This window comes from Canis lupus, chromosome 26 (genome assembly GCF_011100685.1).
Source record: "Canis lupus familiaris isolate Mischka breed German Shepherd chromosome 26, alternate assembly UU_Cfam_GSD_1.0, whole genome shotgun sequence".
Taxonomy (NCBI): Eukaryota; Metazoa; Chordata; class Mammalia; order Carnivora; family Canidae; genus Canis; species Canis lupus.
This window is the reverse complement of record NC_049247.1, coordinates 8,965,594-8,978,181: the sequence shown is the minus strand read 5'-3', so window position 1 is coordinate 8,978,181 and position 12,588 is coordinate 8,965,594. Positions and strand designations below refer to the sequence as shown.

Genomic DNA, 12,588 nt, shown 5'->3' with positions numbered 1-12,588 from the left:
GAAGAAGTTCATAGGGAAAGGGGGAGAAGAGGAATACAGATAGACATGTCTATCTGTGTCCCAAGCAGAAGGGGGTAGGTCATGTACAGGGAGGTGTGGTGCAGAGGAAAATGAAGTAAGACGTGTCTGGAACATGGAAAGTACTGGGAGTGTGGCTCAAGATCAAGGTCAAGAATAGAGGACATATTAAATAAAAATAAAAACAAAAAAGAAAAGAGAACATACTAGAATAAAGCTAGTATAAACTGGAATCTGATATTTGTAAGATGTATATGGTAAACCCTAGAGCAACCACTAAAAAAAAAAAAAAAAAAAAAATCTCAAAAGAATAGTTAAAAAACAGTTTAGGGCACGTGGGTGGCTCAGTTGGTTAAGCATCTGCCTTCAGTTCAGGTCATGATCCCAGGGTCCTGGGATGGAGCTCCGTGTCATCTGGCTTCCTGTACAGCAGGGAGCCTGCCTCTTCCTCTCCTTCCCACTCGTGTTCTCTCTTCTCTCCAACTCTGTCGCTATCTCTGTCTCTCAAATAATAAACAGTTTAAAAATCATTAAATTAAAGGTGTTACATGAAAAAATATCCACTGAATTCAAGAAAAAGTAGAAAGGAGGAATAGAGAAACAAAAAAGACAAGAGACACATAAAAAAAAAAAAAAAAGCAGAGGTGCTTGGGTGGCTCAATCTGTTAAGTGTCTGTGTGATCCCAGGGTCCTGAGATGGAGCCCTGAATCCGGCTCCCCACTTAGCAGGAAGCCTGCTTCTCCCTTTTCCTCTAACTGCTTGTGCTCTCTCTGTCAAATAAATAAATAAAATCTTTAAACACACACACACACAAAAAGCAAAATGGTAGACATAAATCTAACTATCATTAATAATATTAAATATGAGTGGATTAAAAATCCAATCAAGAAACAGATTTTTCAGACTGGATAAAACACGCACACGTGCACACACACATACACACACACACAAAACACAAGATCCAACTACATGCTGCCTACAGGAGACTCTTTAAATTCAGAGACACATGGGCAGCCCCGGTGACGCAGTGGTTTAGCACCGCCTGCAGCCTGGGGTGTGATCCTGGATACCTGGGATTGAGTCCCGCGTTGGGCTCCCTGCATGGAGCCTGCTTCTCCCTCTGCCTGTGTCTCTGCCTCTGTGTGTGTGTGTGTGTGTGTGTGTGTGTGTGTGTGTGTGTCTGTCTCATGAATAAATAAATGAAATCTTTAAAAAAATAAAAAAATAAATTCAGAGACACAGATTGAAAATTAAAGGATGAAAAAATATATATCATGCAAACAGCAATCATAAGAAAGTAGGAGTGGCTATACAGATATCAAACAAAATAGACTTTAAAACAACAAAAAAAATGCTACTAGAGATAAACAGAGATTTATAATGACAAAAGGGGTCCATTTGTCAGGAAGATATAATAATTAAAAACATACATACAACTAATTAAAGCACCAAAACACATAAAGCAAAATTGATGGAAATGAAGGGAAAAATAGATAATTTAACAAAAATTAAAACTTCAGTATCTCACTTTCAACAGTGGTTAGAACTAGACAGAAGATCAACAAGAAAAAAGAAGGCTTGTAATGCTATAAACCAAGAATGGTGGGCAGGGTTGGCAGTGCTCAGCCTAGAAGGCTACACTGGGGCCTTTTGTCCCAAAGGCAATGAGGAACCACTGTAAATGATTCGTAACAGGTTTTAATAATTTCACTAGCTGCTGTGTGCCAAAAAAGAATGGGAGAGGCCAGAGTCAGTACAGAGAAGCAAACTGGAGACCAAAGTCTAAGGGAGAAGTGACTGGGGCATAATGGGTTATGGGGTGGCTAAATGGATGAACAGATAGATGGATGGGTGGGTTGATGTGGACAAATGGATGGATGGATGGATGGATGGATGGATGGAGTCAATAAGAAGAGAAAGTAGACAGGTGTATGAACTGCCAAGTAGATGGATTAAAAAAATGGGTGTGTGGGCTTATGAATGAAGAGATGAAAGAATGCTGGATGAATGGTAGAGAGGTGATTACCCAGTCCTTGCTAGACTTCCAGTACATGGGGCTCACAAAATGGACAAAACCAGAGTGAGAAAAGTCCTCTTTATTCTCCAGACCACATCCTCTATAAGCCCCCATGCAGACATCCAACCCCTCTTCTGCCCAACAGCATCTCCATATTTAAAGCCTAAGACATGGCTGGATAGAGCAGCCTCATGTGGTCCGGGTCACCTCACCTGTTCATGGTTCTTCCTCATGAGTGACACTTGGGAAACACTAGAAACCAGATCCACAAGGCCAGTGTGCGAAGAGCACTTCTCATACCACATCTCAAGCCCTGGACCCCCTTGTACCAACTCTATTTCTAAGGAAGGGGACACAGCACCTCTTGTCCACTGAGTACCTGCCACTTAGAGACCTCCAAAACCCATACCACCTGGCCACTTACACAGCAGAAGGAGCAGCTGCCATACACAGCTGGGAAGCATCAGGCATGTCCCATGCAAACCTCTTCCACCTGCCACCACTGAACGGTGCTAGTCTTCAAAACACTTGTGTGCCCAAAGCTTTCCCATCACTAAGAACCTCTCTGGACAGAGATGACACATCGGTTTGTCACAGACACTCTTTTATCTATTTTCCAAACATCTCCTCCCTTCCCTCAATGATCCCTTGCCAGGCTGAACCCAGTAGGAACCAAACACACACTGGATCCTGTTTCTCCACTGCTTCAAACCTTCAATGTCTTCCAGCCTCCCTGAGAACAGAATCCAAATGAATCCAACCCCCTACTATGGTCCACAAGGGCCTCCTTCCTGTTCTGACCTCATCCTCTCCCATACCATCCTTTCCTTGTCTCCCTCATCCCAGCTGCACTGGCCTTCCTTCAGTTCCTAGATGTGCCAAGGATATTTCTACCTCAGGGCCTTTGAGGAGTTTCTTCTGCCTCAACTTTGCCTGACTGGCTCATCGTTCAGGTCTCTGCCTAAATGTCACCTACTCTGTGTGGCCTTCCATGACCACTTGAAACAAACAGGTGCCTCCTTCATCTTGATTTTAGCATCTGGTCAGTTCTTTTCCCTGTTCTATCTCTGTAATCACACATTTATTTGTTTAGCCTACCCCTCTATACTCAGCACCTGGCACTGTCCTGAGCCCACAGCACAGGCTCAATAAAAATCTGCTGTTTGCTGAATAGATATCAGGTTCACAACAAAGACAGGCCAGACTGGATTCAAGTCCTATGTGATCTCAGACAAGTGACTGGATCTCCCTGGGCCTGTTTACTCATCTGCAAAATAGAGTAACACTAGCAGAACTCCAAGAGGTTGTTGTAAGCATAAAATGCCAAAGTGGAGCACTGACCAATCAGGGAATGGACCCTCAGCCTGCACTGAGGTAGGGGGGTTGGAGGGCAGACAGAAAAGTGAGAGAACATCTGTTTCCCATGGCCCATCCCAGGCCCAGCCACAGCCTTGAATCTTCACTTCCAGAAACCAGAGTGACAGGGGAAAGCACCACAGGAAAGGAAAGAGCTTGTGGAGCCAAATACGAAACACAGAATGTGGCTGATATGGTCACGGAAATGCGGGCTGGCCTTAGCTGCTAAAAGAAAAAAAAATCTAAAAAACTTTTTTAATAAAGCCTACAAGTCTATACCCTTTCTTCTTTATCAACGACACAATTTATTGACCGGGGAGGCCATATTGACTAAATAAATCTTGATAATGACCAAGGCAGCAATCAATACCTGCTTATTATCAGCCCGGGCCAAGAATTCCATCTTGTGGAATGCAGGCCCGACGACAGGGCGCGCCATGCGGCTCTGCACTCCAGCGGGCAGGCCTGCGATGGATGGCCATGTGGCACTCATTTTCCAGGGCAGGAAAGGGGAATCTTTCTGGTGTTATTAATAAATCCCCACTCTCAACCCCACCCATGCCTTTCAGGCTTGTGGGGCTGGATTCACTTCCATGAGTTGACAATGGTAAGGTGTTTCAAGAGGTTTTAAAAAAATCTTTAGGGGATCCCTGGGTGGCTCGGCGGTTTGGTGCCTGCCTTTGGCCCAGGGCATGATCTTGGAGTCCCAGGATTGAGTCCCGCATTGGGCTCCCTGCATGGAGCCTGCTTCTCCCTCTGCCTGTGTCTCTCTGCCTCTGTGTGTGTGTGTCTTTCATGAATAAATAAATTTTTTTTTTTTATTTTTTTAAGGAAAAAATACAAGCATAGTGACTACAGATGGGGAACCCCAGGGTGCAGGGGGCAGGAATGGAAGGGTAGGCTCTGGAAGAGGCATCTCTGGTCAGCAACAGGTCAAGAGTAGGGATACGGGTGGCCAAAAGACCTGGGTCCTGGGTTTGAGTCCAGATTCTGCTGCTTCCTGGCAATGCAGCTTGGACGTAATTTTCTGTGCCTCAGTCTGCTCAACTCTAAAATGGGATAATAGTTTTCCCTCGCTGGGCTTTTGTGAAAATTAAACGAGATACTGTTTGTTAAGGGCTCAGAATACTGTCTAGCACGCAATAAAGATTCAACAGATATTTGTTAAAGAACTGCCAGGCCTTCCTTCTGAAGGCCCAAGGCTGGCAAAAGCCAACTCTGACCTTGCTAAGGCTGGCCAAGCAGCAATTGAAGGGGCCTAACTTCCTATCCAGTGCTTCCCTACAAGGAGGTAGTGCACCTGGCTGCGGGCCAGTGAGGCCCTGGAGGTGAATAATAAACAATAAGGATGACAACAATAATAATAAAAGGTAGGGGATCCCTGGGTGGCGTAGCGGTTTAGCGCCTGCCTTTGGCCCAGGGCACGATCCTGGAGACCCGGGATCGAATCCCACGTCAGGCTCCCAGTGCATGGAGCCTGCTTCTCCCTCTGCCTGTGTCTCTGCCTCTCTCTCTCTCTCTATCATAAATAAAAAATAAAAAATAAAAAAAAGAGAAATGTAGCTGATAATAGCTAACATTAAAAAAAAAAAAAGGTAATAATAGCTGTTTCCTGGGAATGGCCATGTTCTAGACCCTGTGCTAAGGGCTTTCATGTGTCACTTCATTAAACCCTCATGAAGTAGAAGCTATATTTAATTCCCATTTTATACACGAGCAAACTGAGGTTGAGAAAAGTCTAGGGAGTTGCCCAGGGCCTCTCAATTAAGAAACAGTAAAGCCAGTGTCCAAAGTGAGGTCTGACTGCCCCATGCCCCTGCTTAAGTCCTTTCAGGGGCTGCTTTCAGGACACTTGAAATCCAACAGGAAATGCCCTCACATTATAATTATTGTTACTGTTGTTGTTAATAAAGATAATTATTAATAACAGTCACCATTTCAGAAAGGCTTACAGTGTGCCTGGATCTAGGCTAAGTGTCTACACTGCCTTGTCCCTCTTTACTTCTCAGACCTTTGGTACTTCTACCTCCAAACAATTATCAAGTAGAAGATTTATGAGGGCAGGCACTTGGCTTGTTTTGTCCACTGCTGTGCCCCCAATACCTCATGCTGCCCCTGATATGACAGGTGTGGCAAAATGTGCATGAGGTGAAAGAATAAATGACCTGTCTCGACAACACAGGGAAGCTCCATTTTAAACAGAAAAACTGAGGCCCAGACAGGGTCCTTTGGCCACAGAAGGAAAGGGGAGACTTCAACCCTAGCTTCTCCACCTGATTATAAAGTAGGGGTTTTGGGAGACGCTAAGAAGGAACCTCCTTCAATTCTGGGGTCACGGCCCAGAAACCTTGGTCCCTTTTTGATGCCTGCTGGGCTGATCAAGTAGGGCCTGTGAACCAGGCATTGGGAGCTCAATGTCTTTTGGATCCAAACACATGAACTGGCTGTCTTATGCCCCACCCCCCCATACCAGTTGTCCTACAGGCTGCAGGGACCTGCTTTGAGCTGTGACTGAGGCCACCAAACTACTGCTAATGGTCCACAGCCTGCCGGCAATTAATTAATGGATTTATTAATTAGGATGGGAGACGCCTCCCAGGCTGGAATTGGGGTCACCAGTTTCTAAAGCGAGACTGATGGAGCTAAAGATAAAACCTCATTCACTTGGGCCTGAGGCCTGTGCTTAATTCCCAGGCGAGGAGTGGGCAACTTTCAAGAGCTAGGCAATGGGTGCAGGAGCTGGGGTTCTAGAAGGAGCTGGGTCCCCCAGGGTCACTCCCCAAGGTCGTATCAAAGCAGCTGCCCCACCCCACCCTTCCTGTGGCATTCATCCACTCAATCATTTAAACAACTGAGAATGCCCAGGGAGGGAGGCAGATAGTAAACGAGTAACATAAATACACATTATCACATCAGATAAAGCAGATGGGGCTAAGGAGATGGGGAAGGTTATTTTGGAAACAGAGGTTAGGGAGGACCTCTCTGAAGAGGCGATATTTAAGCAGAGGGCTGAATGAACTACAGAGAATGTCTGGGAAAGCGTTTTCCATATAGAGGAAAACAACACATGCAAAGGCTCTGAGGTTGGAATGTGCTTGACATGTTCACAGAACAGTAAGGGGGTTGGTGGGGCTTGAATAAGGAATGAGAGAGTGGCTGGAGATGAGAGGAGGAGATGATGGCAGGATGACAAAGGGAAGAGGGGACCTAATCATGCAGGGCCTGTGGGCCAAATAGAACAGGCCATTGGGAAAAGGCAATGCTGAGAGTGACAGCTCCCCACGCTCCCAAGACATAGAACCTCCTATGTACTGGGTGCCTTACCCAAATCTCACTTCATCTTTCCTGATGGAGACTGTGGTCCTCCAAGAAGCAGACACAGAGGCAGGATTGAAAGGTAAAGAGATTCATCAGGTCAATGCCCATGCCTGGAAAAAGGAGCCAGAGGGAAGAAGAGAGGGAAGGAAGGAAGGAAGGAAGGAAGGAAGGAAGGAAGGAAGCAAGGAAGGAAGGAAGGAAGGTTGGTTGGTTGGTGGAAGTGTCTTAGGCTGCTGAGGAGTCTGGAGCCAGCAGAGAAGTCCTGTGTGTCTCAGGAACAGGTCTGCTTTAGACCGGCACTTAGTCCCTGGCTGGGGCTAGATCTCCAAGAACAGTATCTGGGACACCGGCTGATCCTACTTTCTATAGCCAGGAATCCGCAAGGTGCACTCTCGTGGCGCCACTATAAAGTAACATCACCACACACATCTTCCAGAGGGGAAACTAGTCTCAGAAAGAGGAAATAACTTGCTCAAGGACACACAGCTAGGAAGAAGCTGAGCTGGGATTTGAATCCTGGCTGTCCTATGAATAATCACAAGACAGAAACAAGAGATGGGGGTCGGGAGGGGGGCACTTTGCAACAGATCAAGAATTGGGCTGAATATTGAATTAAAAAAATAAAAGCAATACCCGAAGCCTTTACGGTGTTTAACAATAGAATCCACTGACAGAGCATTCACTCTGAGCCTCACATGTGCTCAGCAATATCTTAATTTACTCTCCCCCACTTACCCTCCAGTTGACATATGACAAGAGTAAGGATAGGGGTGGATCCACCAGCCCCGTCAGAATCCTCATACAACCTAGTCTCGAGGCCTTCCCACAGTTCCTTGCACACGCTATTCTTCCACCTACCTCAGGGTCTTAGCACATGTTATTCTCTCTGCTGGCATGCTTTAACCTGACCTCGTCCTTGAGCTCTCGGCTGAAGGGTCACTTCTTTCAAGAAGAAATCTCTGAGTCTCAGAATTTAATCCCAGCGTGTGACTATGCACTGTCTGTCCCATGCATCTACCTTCCTCACCGTCTACGGGCTCGGTGAGAGCTGTCATTTTGCCGTCTTTGTTCACCATGACGTCTCCAGTATATAATTACTGGTTATGATATTTATGTTATTTATGGTTTATTATTATTATTTATACAATTATTAGTTATAATTCTTAATTATACCATGAATGGATAACTATACACTTGTAGGGTGAAGGACAACAGCAATTATTAACATTATATGGAGCTTCTACATGCTGGGCACAGATACCTCAGCATTTCCCATGCATTAATTCACTTAATCCTCATGACAATCTTTAAGGTGGTGATACAACTACTATTGCCATTTTACATATGAGAAAACCAAGGCTCAGAGAAGTTAAGTGACTTACCCAAGGTTACACAGCTGGTAAGTGGCAGAGCTGAGACTTGAGCCCAGGCCACCTGTTCCAGAGTCCACATTAAATGCCTCTGGGAGGAGGAGGATGCAAGGCTGGATTCTACACCCCTCAGATACCCAGACCCATGGCTGCTCATAACAACAGGTACCCCAAATACATGCTTCCAGCAGAGTGGCCTCTGAGTGGTGGGAAAATGTGCTCCCAACTGGGCCACCCTGGTGACCCCTGTGGTCTCCTCGTCCGCAGCACCCACGTTCCAAACAGCAGACTGAACAAGTCAATCGACCATAATGGTTCCCGGGGAGCCATTCGCCCCATCCAGTTTGAGCGACGGCGGCTTGGAGAGTCTTAAGCACTGCTTGGCTCCAGGCATCTCGGGCAGACGACCAGCTCGGGCCAAAGAGGCCAAAGGATTGATTTTCTCTTTCTTTCTTTCTCCTTAATGACAAATGTGTATCCTGGAATTGCTGTTTCATTTGGCTGAACTGGAGGATGGCAGAGGTGGCGGGGGGGGGGGGGGGGGGGGGGGGGGGGGGGCGGTAGTAGAAACTGGGAAGGAAGGAAGGTGGGGCAGCTACACGCCCACTTTGGGCTACTGAGAAGCAGAGACATCAGGCTCTGTGCCCTCCTAATCCTGTATCTTCATGAAGCTAGTCAAGGGCCTTTCATTTTTTTCTGGAGGTACAGCCTGTTCTGACACTAGGCACTCAGAGGAAGGAAGCCAGCAGCATCTACCTTCCTCGTGACCTGCCTCCTGACCCCGACAGCCAGCCTGACCCACTGCAGACCTTCAACCCAGGCCCTCTGCACTGGCTGTTCCCACTGCTTGGCATGCCCTCCCCAGGTCTTCACTCCCTTTCCAGGGTGGCCAGAGCTCTTGATTAGTAACAGACACTGGACATCTGGATTTCATAGGTAACATCTCCCATGTTTTAAATGCTGCCAATTTATATGAAAGTGTTTTTAAATACTGCACTAATTTAAACAGACACATCTGTGGGACAGACACAGCTCCTAGTCTGCAACCTCTGTGGTCACAGTTCCCCAAATATATTACATAAAAGATTAGTAAGGTATTAATATAGTGAATCCCCAGTGAAATATGAAAGAAGAGAAAACTTGCCCAGAAATTTCTGAAACAGCTTGCAAGCCCAGTAAGTTCTAGGAACTGCTGTTTATTTGGTTTTTCACCCCTGTCTTACAAACTAAAAATACCACCAACACTAAGCAGCAAGGCACTTGCACAACAGTAACTGTGTGCACAGGACCATGTTATGCACCTTCATGTTCAAAGTGCTTTAATCTTCAACAACAACCTAAAAAGTGAAGCCTGTTATTAGTCCCACTTAAAAACAAGGACAGCAAGGCTCAGGGAGGTTAAGTGACCCAACCAATGTCACACAGCTAGTAGGTGCCAGGATTAGAAGCCAGGCAGGGGCCTCTCACCCTCCTGGCTCTTTATACTTCTTTCTCGAGGTAAAGAGTGCAGAACAAGTTTTTGGAATTAACTCTGATCCACCTTAATTATCTTAACTAAAAAGTGAAAAATGTCAGTCATGCCACAGCCTATATGACAGCCATCACATAAAACCAGGGTCAGCAAACCATGGACCTCAGGCCAAACCTAGCCCTCTGCATGTTTTTTGTTAAGTTTGACTGGAATATAGCCATTCCTGTTCATTCCCACTGTCTATGGTTATTTTCATGCTACAGTGGTAGAATGGAGGACTTAGAGACCATATGGCCCACAAAGCCTATATTATATTATATCATTATCTGACTTTTCAAAGAACATTTGCCACATCTAATGGCAGATCGAGATGGTTTCCTAGAATGTCTACAGAAGGTTCTGAGGTCAAAACCCTTGGGGAAACACTTTCCTTAAAGATACAGAAGCACATTTGCATATTAAAGAATATGAGAGGTTACAGAAACTTCTTTAGCCCTCTTTAGGCTGAGTGGTGTTGATAGTTGGGCTGAGACTGAATGAAATGAAGGAACCAGCCAGGGGAGGATCTGGAGTAAAAGAGTCTCACTCAGGCTCAGGTGGAGGGAACTCTAAGTGCAAAGGCCCTGAGGTAGGAATATACTCAATGTGTTTGAGGGACAAAAAGAAGGCCATTGTGACTGGAGCAGAGTGAGTAGGAGGAAAGAAGCTGGAGATTAAGCCAGAGAGATAATAGGGGGGCAGATCCAATGGAGCCTTGCAACCAGGGAAAAGACTTATGATTTTAATTTACATCCTGGAAAACACTACGAGCCATTTCTGTGAATGGTTCATCAAGGCTCAGAAACCAAGAACTCCATCCTGGACATAATTTCTTGTCTCAAAAACTGCCTAAAAGGTCAAAAGCCACCCCTCCCCACCTCCCACCCACCCCTCACCACCCCAGTGGGCCCCAAGGTCATTAGAAGACAATACATTAACTGTCACACAAAGTATGTCAGCTTCTTTCACCTTTACAATGACCCAATATGGCAGACCAGATGGGCACAACTGACCTTTGTGATGGATTAAGAAACAGAAGACTTAAAAAAAAAAAAAAAAAAGGAAAGAAACAGAAGACTTGGGATGTTGGATGGTTCATCCAGGAGTGTCAGAAGCTATACAGACAAGAGCTGTTGGGGGGCCTTTCCTCTCTGCCAACTATCTCCACCTTCCCTGACATCTGCAATATAAACCACTGCCACAAGTAAAGAGCACTCTAAACAGAAAAATTCAAACTGGACCCTGAATTCCAAAACCAGGAACAAAGGCAAGCTACCACATTAGTCTCCTTCCCACACTCAACTTCTGCCAGGCTTGGACCCTGAATTAGATAACTCAAAGCCACCAGAAACTCAGCCCTTTCAGGAACTAGCAGAGAAAACCATAGTTTCTGGGCAGCCATGTCTACCAACATCCAGGACCAAATTTAACACCAGCCAAGGTTCTTGTGTTTACTATCCCATCTGCCTGAAGAAAGGTTATCATGACATAATGTCAAGTTCAAAGACAGAATCCTCTTAACAGGAGAGAGGAGGAGGAGAAGGAGGAGGAGGAGGAGGAGGAAGAGGAGGAGGAGAGGAAGGAAGGAAGGAAAGGAGGGAGGGAGGGAGGGAGGGAAGGGAAGGGAAAAACCACCACCACCACCACTAGAAAAGCTACTCCCTCTAGTCAAAATACCACCATTCTCAACAGAAATGACCCACTGAGATGCTTATTTACTTCTTTGGGTCAAGCTTGTCTGTTTCTCAACTTTCTACAGTGAACTCAGGTATTTATAAAAGAAAAATCAAGACCTCCAACAGCAAAAGTGGCCAAAAATGAGACAGTGCTTGTTTTTCTTCTAGCAATGAGAGAGCCCATCTTGGGGAAGCAATTTCTGTCGAGTTGAGAAATCAGAATTTTGGGATGCCTAGAAAAGACTGTTTGGTTCTTTAAATAAATTCTCTAACACCTGTTTCTAGCTCCTTCTGAAAAAAAAAAAAAAAAAAAAAAAGGCCAAAGGGTGTGGGTTCCTAAAAATGGGAGGGGAAGATGGAATGGGGTCATCCACTGGTTGGATCTCTAAGGGTCCAAGGGGCCATTCAATTGCTTGGTCTTATTTACAGAGCTGCTGTTAGAAATCTCCCCTCAAACCCTGTGCCTCCCACCTCTCCTTGTCCTCCCCCCTCGGACCCATCCACAACTCTTGTCTAATGCCAACCTTTCTCATGGCCCCCGACTATGGCAAGCCAGGTCTGCTCATGCTCCCCACCCCAGCAGTAATTCTATTACTGAGAAGTTTCCAAAGTTAGGATTCCGCCAACAAGGCTGATAGCTTATTTACTGCTGTCATCTATAGAAAGAGGAATTTTGACACATTGTTAAATGATAGCACATTTAGATAAGTCAAGCTGTCAGAGGCTCTAATGGATGTCTAAACTCTCTGTAGCTGATATGTAAAATTTATGCACTTCAGAATATCATAAGGTTATAATATTTTAATCACATCCACGCTCTTTCCTAAACTTTGAGCAGGCAAAAACATTCCATCAAGCACCATCTCCCATGCGTATCTTCCTGGAAAGTTTCTCCAAACTCCTTAAAAAAGTCTAGCCTTTCTTGCTTGCTCTGTTCATCCTCCTCCCTGAATACTCAAACCCTAAGCAGAATTTGCCTCTTTCTCCAAAACTTGTACTATGCAATCCCTCCAGCCAACCTCTTTCCTCCCAATACACACAGATGTGAATTTGGACTAGGCACCCTCATTTCGAAGAGACACCCTCAACTCCCATTAGGTTGATTAGCTCTCTTACAGAAAAAAAAAAAAAAAAGAATTAAAATGACAGCACAGGAGACTAGACCTGGAGCATCATAAAAAACAGTGGCAAAGTAAAGCAGAAAATCATAAAGGTATGAATCCAGTTACAACGATTATACACAGAAAAGCCATAAAAAAATACTGCATTAGTAACGTTCACCATAAAGCAATCTTATAACCAAATGAAATATGCCCAGCATT

At 45.3% G+C, this 12,588-nt stretch overlaps 1 protein-coding gene across 12 annotated transcripts in view; it reads right to left on the bottom strand.

Annotated features, from left to right (window-relative positions):
* CUX2 (cut like homeobox 2) overlaps nucleotides 1-12,588 on the bottom strand; it is a 285,094-nt gene that overhangs the window by 250,393 nt on the left and 22,113 nt on the right. The gene's annotated exons all lie outside the window — the stretch shown is intronic.